This window comes from Syngnathus scovelli, chromosome 2, assembly GCF_024217435.2.
Source record: "Syngnathus scovelli strain Florida chromosome 2, RoL_Ssco_1.2, whole genome shotgun sequence".
In the NCBI taxonomy this organism is placed as follows: domain Eukaryota; kingdom Metazoa; phylum Chordata; class Actinopteri; order Syngnathiformes; family Syngnathidae; genus Syngnathus; species Syngnathus scovelli.
Genome location: NC_090848.1, coordinates 13,978,995 through 13,993,832, shown reverse-complemented (window position 1 = coordinate 13,993,832; position 14,838 = coordinate 13,978,995). Strand labels below are relative to the sequence as shown.

Sequence of the window (14,838 nt, the reverse complement as noted above, 5' to 3'; positions counted from 1 at the left end):
CCTTTGGAATATGATGGAAAACGTATTCTTGTCATGTAACTGTCAACATCATTAGTGTAAAAACCACCACATCAAACAATCCTAAGTGTTCAATTTAGACTGTTACCCAGCTCACTGAGATGCCCCCAGGGACCACATGAGTAGCCCGCAAGCGTGTTGTAAAAACTGATAAGCGGTGATTCCAGAAATGTTGTTTGACATAAATGAAAATGACTCTTATCCTGACACCACATACATTCTACGTTGTCTCTAAGTGACAGCTTGAGCACGAGAAGAAGCCAATAGATGGCAGTGTTTGCACACTTTTAAGTCACCTCCCTCACCCTCACGACTCAAATTTGTTGGCCACGCTTCTCAAAAGCAAACAAGTCAACTCATGGATTGATTTGTAAGTCACTCGAGGGTAGCAGTTATTCCTATCACACACTACCTATGTGCTGTACTGAAGTGAGCTCAGCACCACACGTGTCATATTTGAGCACATATCTGAAAAGCGTTAGGCCCCAATATCCGTAAACGGGCAGGCATGCGGTATACTGCAGGTAAATAAGATCAATGCAATTATCATGACATGCTGACTCTAATTCAGGGGTGTCAAATTCAATTTTTTCGCGGGCCGCATTGTAGTAATAGCTTCTTTCGGAGGGCCAGTATGACTGTCAACCCAAATAAATGTAGGAGCGCCTCATATTCAGTAAAAGCTATAAAACGAACTGACAAATAACTCGTTTTCAAATCAGATGAGTAAAAACTGGTCAAATATTAAAAATATATTAAAAGTGAAGACAATTTGCAATTCTAGTAATGACACAAATTTGATGCACAATTTGTCTTCACGGGCCACATAAAATGATGTGGTGGGCCGTATCTGGCCCCCGGGCCTTGAGTTTGACACCGGTGCTCTAATTCCTTCATTTCCTGGTGGAACATGGAACAAGACGGTCATTTCCATTTGTGAGCTTGACAAGACAGACACACTGACTCATGTAACGACTATTGCATGGTAGCACATGAGGGACGTCAGGCGTGAAAGTAACGACCATCGTCAAGCATCTCAATACACTAATAGGTTGTAAAAGTAAATAGAAAACTGACAATAAAAAATAAAATAATAAAAAATGTGCAAAACAAGGATAGCAAGACCAAGCAAGTAAAATACAGGATTCAAGGAACACTGGTCCACAAATGTTTACATTTTTTTGTAAATTTGAAATGAAACGTTTCAAGATGATTTTTTTTTCTCTAACGTTAAGAAAAATTCATAATTGTGTATTAAAAAATATTATTTTCTAGTTTGGCTAGTTGAGTCTTGCATGACTCAATACATTCCAGTTGACAGGTTTAAAGCCGCATTCCGTGTGCTCAAGACAAAAGCAAGTGATGCAATTGACATGACTGTGATACATTTCGATTCCATTGGCCCAACTTTATGTTCGCATAGATATTCTAGTTATGTACAATCTTTGAAGATTTTAGAAATCTAAATTCAAGAGCATCTCAATGATCTGCAGCCACTCGGTCCGGAGCATCTAAAACTTGTAATATTTTGAGAAATAGTCCTTGGGCTTTAAAGGATTGTAGTCGTCTGTTGAGATATTTGTTCAGCTTCTTATTAAAGTCGATTTTAAGGCCTTTTTCTAGATGGGGTCGAGCTGCCTGAGGGGCATTTATTCTGCAAGTCTCACACAAAAACTATTAGAATAAATATTTGTATGAAGCGCTTTTCGTGACACCTAAAGTTGCTCTACAGATTGAGCTGCAGCTCTTAGTGATGATTGGAGCAATTGTTGAATGTTCAATTGTAGAAAACATGAAATAAGCCAGAGGAGAACATGTCAGCGTTCCACTGTATGCACAAACACTGCTCGGTGGATGACCTTTTCGGGAAGAGACGGTCTGTAATTGGACGCGTTCGCAGTGGGGGGGTTTGGTATATGCGTGCAAGGGTCCTGCAGTGATGACAGAGCACATTAAATAAGTTGCATTTGAAGTGTGACATTTTCATATGGCAATGACAGGTGAGAGCGCACGAGTGGCCAGACAAGCATTGTGTGACGTGACTGCTTCCGACAGGTAACTATTGTTTCTCAGCGTGGCCTTCACCGGAAGTATTTTTAGGTTCTTCCTTCTCCATAAGCCGCAATATGACTTCCAACCTTTTTTTGCTCTTTGATATGTACCTTGTATAAATTTGTGCAAACTTTGAGTCAATCGAGATAATCAACAGTGTTGGCTGTCCGAAACTGAAACGAAGAAAAAAAAAAGTTTCTTGCAAGTAGAAAGCTCATCCATCTCAGTTCTTTAGGTTGAACCCCAGCTTTGGCCTTCCTGAATGTGTTTTGCATATTTTCCCTATCGACTTTTCTCCACGTCCGCGCATCAGTTACAAAAACAACAAAGACAAAACTCACTTCTGGCTTATAAAAATGACCCAACATCCGGCTGTCTTTTTAACATGCTTCTTTGTACCCTGTTTTTTTTACCCTGTTTTTTTTCATCTGTCGCATGGCAATTATGACCTGTATCGACAAGGACATTGTGCTCCTGTGGTATATTAGCATAATTCATTTAAAAGGGCTGTGTCTTTTGTCCATTTAATCATATCTGGATGTGCATGTACTCGACAACCCAACAAAAGTACATTACCGCCATTATTCCAATTAGGTTCACGTCATGCATACAACCATCAAGTGAGTATTGAGCTCTAAGCCAGGTTAAACGTTTTCGTAGTACGCTCATATATTTAAGAATCTCATTAAACATACAGCTGTTTTTAAATCCACAGTAACAAAAAAACAAAACGCCGGCCTCCAAAAATTGCCCTCAAGAACACAGTGATGTCTCATTCAGGTGGTCAAGATGGAACCCAGGACAACATCGAAAGAACTGCAGGACTCCATTGCCTTAACTTAATCAGAAAGAAGACACTAGGTAAATGCCATCCTTGGCAAAGTTCCAAGCTGAAAATCACTGCTGGAAAAAAAACTGGTGAGAATACTCCATGGATTTATGAGATTAATGGATATATTGGCTCGAGCAAAGTACGGATATGAATTTTTGCCATTCCTGGGGTCCTTTAATGTTGGCAAATTATGTCCAAAAATAAGAGCTTCTTTATAATCAATATATGCGCACAATATTCTCTGTGTAATTACGTCTTGTCTTGCTTCTGTTTGCATAAGCACTGCATACATTGCTTGAGCACCCATGCTTGCCTCATTGCAACATGAGCGGTGTCCTGGCTGGTCCAGCAATATTAATTGCAAACTTGATATGTCACCATGGCGATAACAATTCTCCTGAAAACAAGACAAAGCAACATCTACATGATTCTGAAGATGTTTCTTTGTGGCAAATGATCATTGGAGATTTGTGGAGTATGATTTGAACCTCCGCTACACAATTGGAGATGACAGAGTGGAGTGGTCCATGATCAGAAGGACTTGTTTACCCGGAATGAGACACAGCTCCATAATAGTACCCATTATCCAAAACAACGGGCGACATTCAGACGTGACTTCTAAGACCTTCACAAGAAACCCGAGATTCGGACCATATTAGCCAAATTGCTGGCACACCGATTAATTTAAGTAAAAACTATTCAGTTAGTTTACCTAACCAACCAGCATAACACATCACATATATTTTATTCAAAAGTCACTGGGTTGTTTTAGACTCATCTGTTAAAAATGACAAATTACCTTTTATAATTTCTACCATTTGCCACCCATTACAATTGTTGTACTTCTCCCTGCTTGCTATGCTAACCTAATGGCTGTTGACTTTAGCCATATCACGGTAAACAACATTGAAAACATTTATATATCTTTCAAGTGCAGGAAGACTGGAAGTCGGAAAAGAAGTACAAGCAATACTTGACCTAGTATATTTTGAGTAGCCTATGAACCAACTGTGTCTCATTGAGGGTAGGGTCGGATAGACTTCCTTGAACGCAACACGTACGTTTCTGGAATGTGGAACAAAGCAAGAGTCCCCAGAGAAAACAAGTAGCCTATGGGGAGAACGTATTCACTCTGCACAGGTGGGCTTGAGGTGAGATTCTAACTTAGGCCTCCTGACTGTGAGCCAGCTCTCTAACCACCTGTAGTGTGTCTCTTGTAGATTAAGTGTGGAGGCAACAACATCTCTTTAGCGACCCCTGAGGCCTTTCAAGTAGGCCTCAGGGGTCGCTAAAGAGATTCTTAGTGTGGTTGTACTGTCGCGCTTCTTCCTCTTCAATGTTTTTTTTTTTTTTTTTTTGCAGGGTGACGATGCGCAATGATACCAGCCTGGAATTGCTACTTCTTATATCTGTGTTTAGCATGTCATGTTTGTTGTGTCTGAAGTTGAAATAAAAAAGATAAAATTGAGAATGATTTGATTTGGATTTAAAATCTGACATGATGCATTAATGGTGCGCCTTATAGTCCGGTGCGCCTTGTATAAAGACACAGTTTTAAAATGGGCCATTCATTGAAGGTGCGCCTTATAGTCTAGTGCGCCTTATAGTCCGGAAAATACGGTATATAAAATGTAGGTCAAATCAGGTTGTCTGCATGTTAATGAAATTGTTAAAAAATTGAACATGCTAAGAATATAGTGTTTCGTTGCTTTTGAAGTCCGATTTCAATTGATTTATTGCAGTCGTTTCTATGTAAATATATCAACTGTTGATGACAAATTGATCCGTTCAAATCTTATCACACAACAAGAATAATGTACCAAAAGTCAGGATAGGATTAAAATTTAGTAAAGTGGATCAAATATTTCATTTTCAAAAACCGACCGTAATGAATGTCCTACTGCACTTCTTTTTTGGCTCATTATCGTGTTCAAATGAAGCGCAGGTTGAAATGAACAGAAACCGAGCAGCTTGTGCTTCTGTGGCTCGAATGATCCAATGGGGCATTACCAACTTCCAATGAAACAGAATCACTGATGACTCTTATAATTAATTCCTCCATGAGAGCTAGATTGTTCGACTCAAGTGTCACATTGGAGACAGTGCTTGTCCAAAACACCATACACAGCAGCACCGAAGGCTGCGAGTGGGCGGAGAGGCATCAACCGAGTTCTTTTTAATATTCATGCCTCAACGTTCCAGAGGCGGACCGGAGCCATGTCACGCCTGGGATGAAGCTTCTATATTGATCAAAGGATAACAACGTCTCTACATTACACCTTAATTATCCTTTCATAAGGGCTGATGATCTTCCACCTCAGACAGATGCTTCTCAGTTTTCATGTACGCAATTTCTTTTAGATGCTAATTAGTTTTGGAGAGGTTCTCTCCAGCTGCCAACACTTGAGCTCATCGATGGATGTTGCTAGAAAACTACCGAGCCACTTTATTTATTCTAGATGCGTTGTTTGTTTATAACACATTGATAGGAAGCATTGGTATTCATAAACCTGTGCAGTATTTACAGCTGCAAACCCTTTAGCATAGTTTTTACTTTTGGTTCTATCACTCCTACTACTACTGCCTTTTCTTCTTTGTATTGTCCAGCAGCCGAGATGCCCTATAGGAGCATGCAGCCTCTCACAGCACTCACCGCAAACATGACACGAAAACTAACCGGCTTGTGTTGTCAGTAATGGTGGCGCACACACCATCCCTTATTGCTGTTGTAATCTGTCTCTCCTTTGTTGTTAAATAGCAGGGTGGCATGAAAGGCAAACCATCAAGGGGTCCTCTACAATTGATGTGGCAGGAAAGCCAATAAACACCGACCTCTTTTGAATGGAATAACATGTTCTTTTTTTTCACCCAGTCGTTGTTTGGTCAGTGTTAACAACAGAGGATTAAAACAACTGAGAATACCTTCATTGATGTTTTCGCCTTACCGTCCATTCAGTATATGCGTGTCAAATCCTTTGAATCATTGCAGAAAGCAAGTCATAGAATGGGTTCTTCTTCTGATTATTATTAGCATCCTTATTTGATTTTTGAAATTCCGTCTATCAGGGTGAAAGTAAATTTTCAAGTACCCACTTCTCACCACGGGATATTCCATAATGATCATCTTTCAGAGACATTCAAGAATTGGGCCGTTTTTCCCATTCTGATCGCAAAGGCAGAAAAAATGTTCAAATTGTTGTTGGTATGTCTGTTTACCCCTCTGAGAGACGTCCTAAGTTAACTTTAAATGCAAAGCAGGGAAAATGGTCAAAATTGGCCTGATTTTCAGTTCGTGTTTAGCAGGCCAAGAGACTGAGGACGCAGTAGTATGTTCTTTTAGTGTTGTCAACATGGTTCCAGCTATCTTCTGGTGGCCATTACTGAAAACACCTCTAATGGTTCACAGAGAAGTCACTAATCTCTTTGAATTTGGAAATGAAACAAAGTTTAATTTGGTGATGCAATTGGTCGCAATATTGTGGCGTTGGTTGTAAAATATCAGAGACACCAGCAGTTCTCCTTCGAAGTGCAAGGGTTCCTGGTTGATGTTTGTTTCATGGTAAGTCTTAAGGCTGACCCCATGCAGTGACTCTTAATTCACATGAGAATCAATATTGGCTGTATTAGCAGAGATGCATGATTGTCCCGACCTGTCACACCTTCATTTCGAACTGCTATTGGAGTTTGGCTGAAATTGAACTGGGGCCCGTCCAATTCCCTGCTAATGAATGAATTTGCTTTGGCAACTGCCACTCCTGCCAACAAATAGTCCCGGGCCAGATTTCTGTCACTAGTTCTGAAGTTAGTTACTTGTGGCTTTGTATTCATGCAAAGTGATGAAGGACAGTTTGAGATGCAGAAGCATGTCATGTTCTGCAAAAATTGTGTGAAACTTCATCCTTTAACAGACACTGTATAATAGAACCAACAAAACATTCCTCTTAGTCACAACTGTGAGTACCTTGAATCGTGTCCTTCATTTTTAATACCACATCATATTATTTTAAAAATCAGTGATGTTAGTCATGCCACCTTTTTGACAGATTAAGCCTATACAGTGCGATGCAAGTTTGCAGAAGATAAGCCTATCACGCTGAACAAGGTTTGCCATAGATTTATGAGGTGTCTCCCAAGGTGTCATATTTTTCCACACACTTTCATGACGCACTCTGAATGAAAATGATGACTTTTCGCAGGCTGTCTAGGATAGCTATTAAAAGTATAAATGCATTCATATTCCAGTATGGAAACTTTCAAATCAGTCTTATTCTGGATGGTATCTTTCCAATCATCTTTGACCTCGAAGACCTTTTTTGATTAAATTCCATAGGCACCAGCAAAAAAAAAAAAAAAAAAAATTGGGAATATTATGTTCCGTATTTCTGGATTTGTTGAAGTGGTAGCACTGATTGCTGGAACTGGGACCATATACGTTGTCATATCTCTGTATTTCCTATCGCTCACATATTGCCATGCCACAGCGTGAATGTCGCTGGGTTGTGCAATCAGTGCTCCGCTTGAATGCTCTCAGCGGGATAGTGGCGAAGATTGGCAGCAAAGGAAATGGTGTCAGGGAGAGTTGATCTATGAAGCTTCCATCCTAAAATTTTGGTAGTGAAGATACGTATTTAACCTAGAAATCAAATCTACTAAACTGAGCACCCAAATGACTAATTTTTTCTTTGTTTTTTTTTCCTCTAAATCATTATCTGTTTTTATTTTGTGGCCATCAGTGAGCTTCACCATTCCTCGTGGTTATTTTAACCACAGTTTTTATCTGTCCTTTCAATGTTTACTCCTCTCATCATGTCGACCATGTCCCAATCGAATTTCTGCTATCTTACCCATCGATCACTAAACTCCCGTTAATCTCTCTGAGCTCCTGGCTGCGTCAGATTTAATCCCATGTTACAGGCAGCCAAGTGGCCAAGCGGGGTTTCACCCGACCGACTCGCTAGACTTTAATTAAAGTGTCTGAGCTCACAAGCGCCGTAAAATATGAATGCAAATGATATTCGCATTTACTGTCTTTCTGATAATTCGCTTCCACTGTGCAGCTCAATGTATGTGTACAGTGTGTGTGTCTGTGTGTGTGGGGGTTGTTATTCAGACATAATTTGTGTTATGGCAAGCAGTTTGTGGAACAGTTGGTTCATCAGATGTTGACATCTTTCCATTCACGATGATTCATGTCAAAGCTGCCATTTAACATTCAATTCAGTTCCTTATTTTTATTAAATGAAGAGTTATTTTCTATATTTATTTTAAATGGATTTAGAAGAATGAAAATGAAATCTGTAGGAACTTTGAAAATGTTTGTCATTTGGTAAAGCAATCATCTTATTTTCCTGAAACTAGCATGTCTGAGATCTTTTGAAATTGCCTTCTACACACGAAACTTTAACGAATAGGGAAAAAAACATATTTGTTTTAGTAAAGTCGTTTCAGACGCTTGCACTTGTGTGAGAAATGCCGATATTGCCTGCTATACTGCAAAAATGTTGTCACCACAAACAAACAAACAAACAAACAAACAAACAAACAAACAAACAAACAAACAAACAAACAAACAAACAAACAAACAAACAAACAAACAAACAAAGACATGCGTCTGTGAGCGCCACAGGCCTTGCACACATGCGAGGAGTTGCAGTCTCAAACATTGTTTACGAGAATCAAACTCCAGAATGCAATGTGATTAGTAATAACGATGTTGTTTAAGTGTGCTCAATAATTAATTAGATTTAGTAGAAAAAGTACACACTGAAACAGTTGAATCAAGGTAGGTCCTGCATGTTACAGATATCTGTCAGTCATGCTGTGATTGTGTGTGTGTATGTGTGTGTCCTCCTCCACAAGGTAGATAAAGTGATCTGTCTTCATTAGTGGAGCGTAAGATACCGATAAGGATGTGTTATGTTGTTACTTGAAAGGGAAGGAAATGAACCCTGAACACAGTGAACTGATAAAATGATATGAAAAAATTAACTGGACTTGTCACAGATGACCTGAACGGACTTGTCGTCTAATATGTGCATTTTGCATTTACTCAAGACTGCTTACTGTACTATAAGCAGGGGTGCACATAATTTTGGTGTCATTCTCAAATAAGCACCAGTGGTGGTCATTTAATGAATTTACGGCACACCTCGGCAAGGTTTATCATGATGCCATTTTAAAGTCTAAACTATGCAAAATCAGCCAATGGTTCCGGTGGAGGAGCAGACCTCACTGGTTGCTGTGACGACAGTTAGCGGGAGCTGTGATGTGTTATTGTAACTAAGCTGGTTTAATCTTCTCCACCATGGAAACATGGCGAGATTCCATCTTGCAGCTGTCTGGTCCACTCAAGGAGATTATTTGAGTATTGTTTGTAGAATAATGCAGATTGATTCTTTCTCGCCGCATCTAATAAACACTCAGCTTTACCACCATGTGAGTCATGAATCTCTGCGTTGGTGCTTTATCTCTTGAACGTCAATCTTATCAATTTAGTTTGATGCCAGTTCACAACAAACATCATCCTTGATTTTATGAACAAAATGACATTTTAAGATTGAGCGCATTGCGTTGCTTTGGCATTGCTGTCGTAAATAAGTGAACATCAAATGTCACCTACTGTACTCATACCAAAACAAAAACACTTCTTTTAGGCTTCAGTACTTTTTAAATCTTTTGGGGATGAATTGAAATAGGTTGAGGATGTTGTTTGCGTACATCCTTCCAATTCCGGTAATTGGCAGAGCCCTATGACAGGAGACCAACGCAATGCATAATAATGCATGCACCCTAATTAAATAAGTTAAATGAAGCGACGATGGCCAAATTGCCGACTTCTAAAGTGGATTTGTGGCTGAAAGTATTAAACTCGGGTGTACAGTGTACTATTTTCTTTGGATACGGTAGTTCCTGGTGATGATAGGTCTACACTCACATGTCTCCACTTAATTAACGCTCATGGTGACACATACAAATACACACAAACAGGCACAAATACATGCACACACATAAAAGGGTAAATAAAATGCCAGGCAAGAAGGCTCATTCTGATGTTAGTGCTTGGAAGATACTTTAATGCTAATTAGTTCTTTGGAAAACAGATTATCTTTATTAGAGACTCATAGCAAGGAAATAATCAGATGCCAAAATGGAGGTCATTGTCTTGTCACAAGTCTATTTAGCATATAAAACCTATAATTGAGATGTGTCAAGAGAACACTCATAGAGGGAGATATGCCTAACAGAGTGAAATTCACAACTTGTCGACAGCTAATGACGTCAATTACACAGTGCCTCTTTGGGAATTCAAATCACAAAAAGCCTTAGTATTACCATGGCAACGCCGTTGTCTGACAGAGGATTCACTATCGGTGATCATACGCTTAACAAGCCACCAGTGTGAAATCCACGTCAGACCAACCTACTACTACCAACTACCGGATGGATTTGGAATTTGACTAAAATTCAGGTAAAATTTTAACTCATGTGACCCAGAACAGGAAACAAAAAGTGGTGATAAACAGAAGCCTGATGTAGCAAAGTAGAAAGACAATTGAGCATATTTTTCCGAAATGTGTGTGCACAACACCATTTTTAGATCAAATGATGTCCTCATTTTTAATGGGATTGAATCTTTTCTAGTGTCAACATAAAAAAACATCCAGATTTTACAATCGTTGAAGATTTCACTCTGTGATGTCAGCACAAGGTATGACGTCGACTTGTACGTCTCTTTAAGTTACGTCTTTCCGCACAGTCTGACTTCATCACGATTGATTGGCTTTTCATTCATTGTTCATTTGGTTGTCCAATCTTTAATGGTAACCATTACAGCTGCAGCAGTAATGGATCTAATGTCACTCCGTCATTATGTTTACCTGTGCATATTAATTGGGTTCAAGCCATTGCACTCTCTCCAATTTGCTCACACTTAATTGCAAAGTTTCAGTTGACACGCACGGTGTGTAATTAGATCTCTGGCCAAATTACTTTCACCTCTGCTCGCCGAGGTAGCAAAGTTCCTGTTGGGGATTTGTCAGGAAAGGTAAGTGTTGCTACTTGCTAATCTCTAACACAAAAATATGAATGATTTTTCTCTCAAACATGTGGAAACAATTCATTTTTTGTCAGAAGCTGTGTAGCGTCACATTTCTGTGAGATGTTTTACCGATACACCAAACAGAAGCTTATTACCAACCAGCGGGTGTTGGAAAGTCCTCCAGCCTTGTTTTGTGGAGTATCGAATTCAATAATCACGTGGGCAATAATGAGGAGAGCTGGAAAGGCATTATTGGATTGAAAGGTACTCATGACGCACAACCTATGGAAACTAGGAGTGATAATGAAATGATAATTTGTCTTTTATAACCGGTAATGATTTAAACCAAGAATTAGCTAGGATGTTGACTACTGTTATAAATATCTATGAAAAGAATACTTGTCATCATATTTACATTTTTTCCATTCAAGTGCTTTATATGCTGTAACAATTGTACAGTATATTGGCCTTTGGGAGTCACTCAGTACATGCTTTGGTTGCACAACCGGAACAGCAATCGAACCGTACCGACCCAGTACGCGCACAACAAATCTCGAACACTATCCATTCATCCATGATCTAAACCGCTTCGCCTCCCAAGGGTTGCGGGCATCTCGAAAATTATTTCAGGAAATTTACAGCTGACAAGTGACCGCAAAAAACACCAAAAGCATAGTAATCTGAATTCAATACTTTTCTGTTTTCTGCTAAATATGACATTGCTTCGTATGTTGGCTGCTTGTGATCAAGCATACCGTTAAAAGGCTTGGGGTCACCCAGACAGTTTAATGATTTGCATTAAAACTAACAAGAGTTTTAGAATCAGCCATTAGCCTTCTAACACAATTAAAAAACTCCATGGACCATTAGAACACTGGCGGGATGGTTGCTGGAAATGGGCCTTTATGGAAATATTGCATTAAAAACAAGACATTTGCAGCTAATATAGTCATTTACCACATTAACAATGTATAGAATGTATTCCTGATCAATTTAATGTTATCCTCATTGATAGAGCGATTATATCTTAAGTGACCCCAAACTTTTGAACAGTTGTGTGTGTAGACATACATGTATATACCGTATTTTCCGCACTGTAAGGCGCACCGGATTATAAGGCACACCTTCAATGAATGGCCCATTTTAAAACTTTGTCGATATATAAAGCGCACCGGATTAGAAGGCGCATAGAATAAATAACAACGTTGCTCAAACGTTAATGCAATCACAGTATAGTAACACTCAAAATAGTGAAAACAATAACACTATATCGATAACTCAACGTTGCTCAAACGTTAATATCACACAACACACAAAATATACACGTAAAGCTTACTTTAATAAATTAGTCCTCATCCACGAATCCATATATAAGGCGCACCGGATTATAAGGCGCACTTTCGGCTTTTGTGAAAACTGGAGGTTTTTAGGTGCGACTTATAGTGCGGAAAATACGGCATATATAAAATGAAAACTGAATTTGAAAAGCTAAAGTAAAAAAAAAAAGAAACCCCCCAAATTATTAGGAGCCTGTCTGTAGTGTATGTATATGAGCAGTCGAAAAGGTCACTGATGAATGTTCTTTTTCCAAGTAGGAACTCGAGTGCTTTTAGAAGAGTCATCACATTCATTTTCACCGCTTTGTGATCACCCAAAAGATGTGAGGCGCTGCGATGTGTGAAATCAAGTGGTCTTAGTAACCTTTGCTGAGAAAGAAAAGCATCCCTCGAAAAAATACACATTGTGCCACATTATGCTCTCCTTTAGGGAAGACATTGTCCTGTTCTAATCTTATTTGCCAATTATTGTCTGACCTGCATTCAATTGTCGTGAAAAGACACATAAATTCGAGCAGCCATGTTCTGAGCAATTGTAGATTTGAGATGTTCTTTTTTGAATGAACAGAGCATTAGTTGAAATGACAGATAAAATGATGATAAATGCATGCACCGGCACCTCCATGTTACCTTGTTAGAGAAGTGGGAAGAAAGATGGGGGAAAAACTAATTCTAGTTCATATGTGAATTTAATGTCCCTATCTCAGTGCGTCAAAGGCGAAGCTGCGTGGAAAGTCGTTATCGTCGTTATCACCGGAGCCGTAGGGCGATCACATCATTGTAATGCTGCGGATGAAGTAAGAGTTTGGTTGTAATAATGAAAAGGAGCGCCGACTCAGCCACGTCGTCGTCTTCTGCAGGGAAAATTACGGGCGGCGAGGCGATACTTTTGCACAGCTAAAATTATGAAGGAATGATGACCAAAGCAGCTTGTTGTTGGGAGGATGATGGGCGAGGTTGTGTGATTGCATCGCCTCTAGTTGGTCTTAGGAGGAGGACTACGGCCTTATTATGATGGGAGTGATAGCGCTAATCAAGTTTTTCATTTTCTAATCATATTAATCTCATTTCCTGATGGAGCGGCCGCTGTCCACTCCAACAATTTCTTCCTTCCAGCTTCACCGATATCAGAAAGAAGTGTCTTGTTTTCAGATCAACACCAGAGATTCAAGTCAAACCATGTGATGACAAAATATTCATTCATCGTCAACAATTATGATGCTCACTGACGCAGTTTGCATCCGATAACATCGTCCTCCGCAAGCCACTGGCTTGGACGATACATGCCCGTGTGGAGGTGGTTTGGTCCGATTATACAAAGCCAATCAGGAAATTATAGTTTGAAAATTGGTAAGCAACTTAAATAAAAAAAAAAAAAGTCATAATTAAAAATAAATAAATCAGATGCCAATGATATCACTATTAATTTCAACGGAGAAAGTTGATTTGGGTTACTATTATGGTCATAAAATTCTACTTGTTAGTCAAAGCATCACTGTGAAGTGGAAACGTGGACACTGACCGTCAAAGTATTCATAGTCACACCATCACCAAGTTGGATTTCAACCCCTAACAAATTCCCAGTTGTGAAAAGCCACCGCAACTAGTTTTCATTAGCTGCCAACCATCTGCCGCTGTGTCTCCACTGAGCCATTGCTCCCACCCCTCATGAACCCCCACCTATCAAACCTGATTAAATTGGACCGACATCCCATTATTGTGCTCAACATTAAAGGCTCCGTAGTGATTTCTTTTAAAATCATTAAACGAGTCTCTTCAAGAAAGGCACATTCGTTCTTGTTCTAGCCACCTTTGATATTAGTCACAACTCCGGTTGTCATCTCGCACCTCGATACTTATCGACATGTGTGAAAAGAACTCTTATCACAGCCCGACAATGGATGAGTGATGTGAGCCCCAGCCTGAAAGAGAGAACATCATCTAACGGGGCTCTCAGACCACACAGGTCGTCCGGCTGTGCAGTTATCCTGCAGTTCCTTTTAGGGTGTAATGAGACTCAAAATGAGTACTGAACATTTTTGTCCATGCAACATGAAAATGTGAGAGGTGTTCTCTTGTCATGAGAATTTGAAGAACTGGTTATCTCAGCTCATCTTCCAAGTAGTTCTTCATGTTTTTTCTCTATGTTGCTTCATCTACCCAATTGTGTGTAAAATTATTAATTGAAAAAAATCATTCTATCAAATATGCATAATTTATATTGTTGAAAATATTGGCAATTTACTCCTAAAAATCTTAAATACTAATGCCCATCAAAAAGATAATATTTTTATTTATGGTATTGTAACTATTGCAGGTTGTTTGTGGAGACTACCTGATATTAAAATTAAATTTACGCGCTACCTTTAAACTATTGATTTTAAAATGTGCTCAAATTTGTTCCTTTTTTATCTTGCCCGTATGCACTCTCATTTTATTGAAATGCTCTCTCGCAATTGATTGTGTGTCCCTTGCTGCAATCTGTGCTGCCTGACTGTAACCTCTTTTGCCTTTCTGCTTCGCCTGTCTACATAGTCACTGCTACGCATTCTATTACAGAA

At 39.3% G+C, this 14,838-nt stretch overlaps 1 long non-coding RNA gene across 3 annotated transcripts in view; it reads right to left on the bottom strand.

Annotated features, from left to right (window-relative positions):
* Positions 1–14,838, bottom strand: part of LOC125988853 (uncharacterized) — a 32,621-nt gene that overhangs the window by 1,260 nt on the left and 16,523 nt on the right. The window lies entirely within an intron of this gene.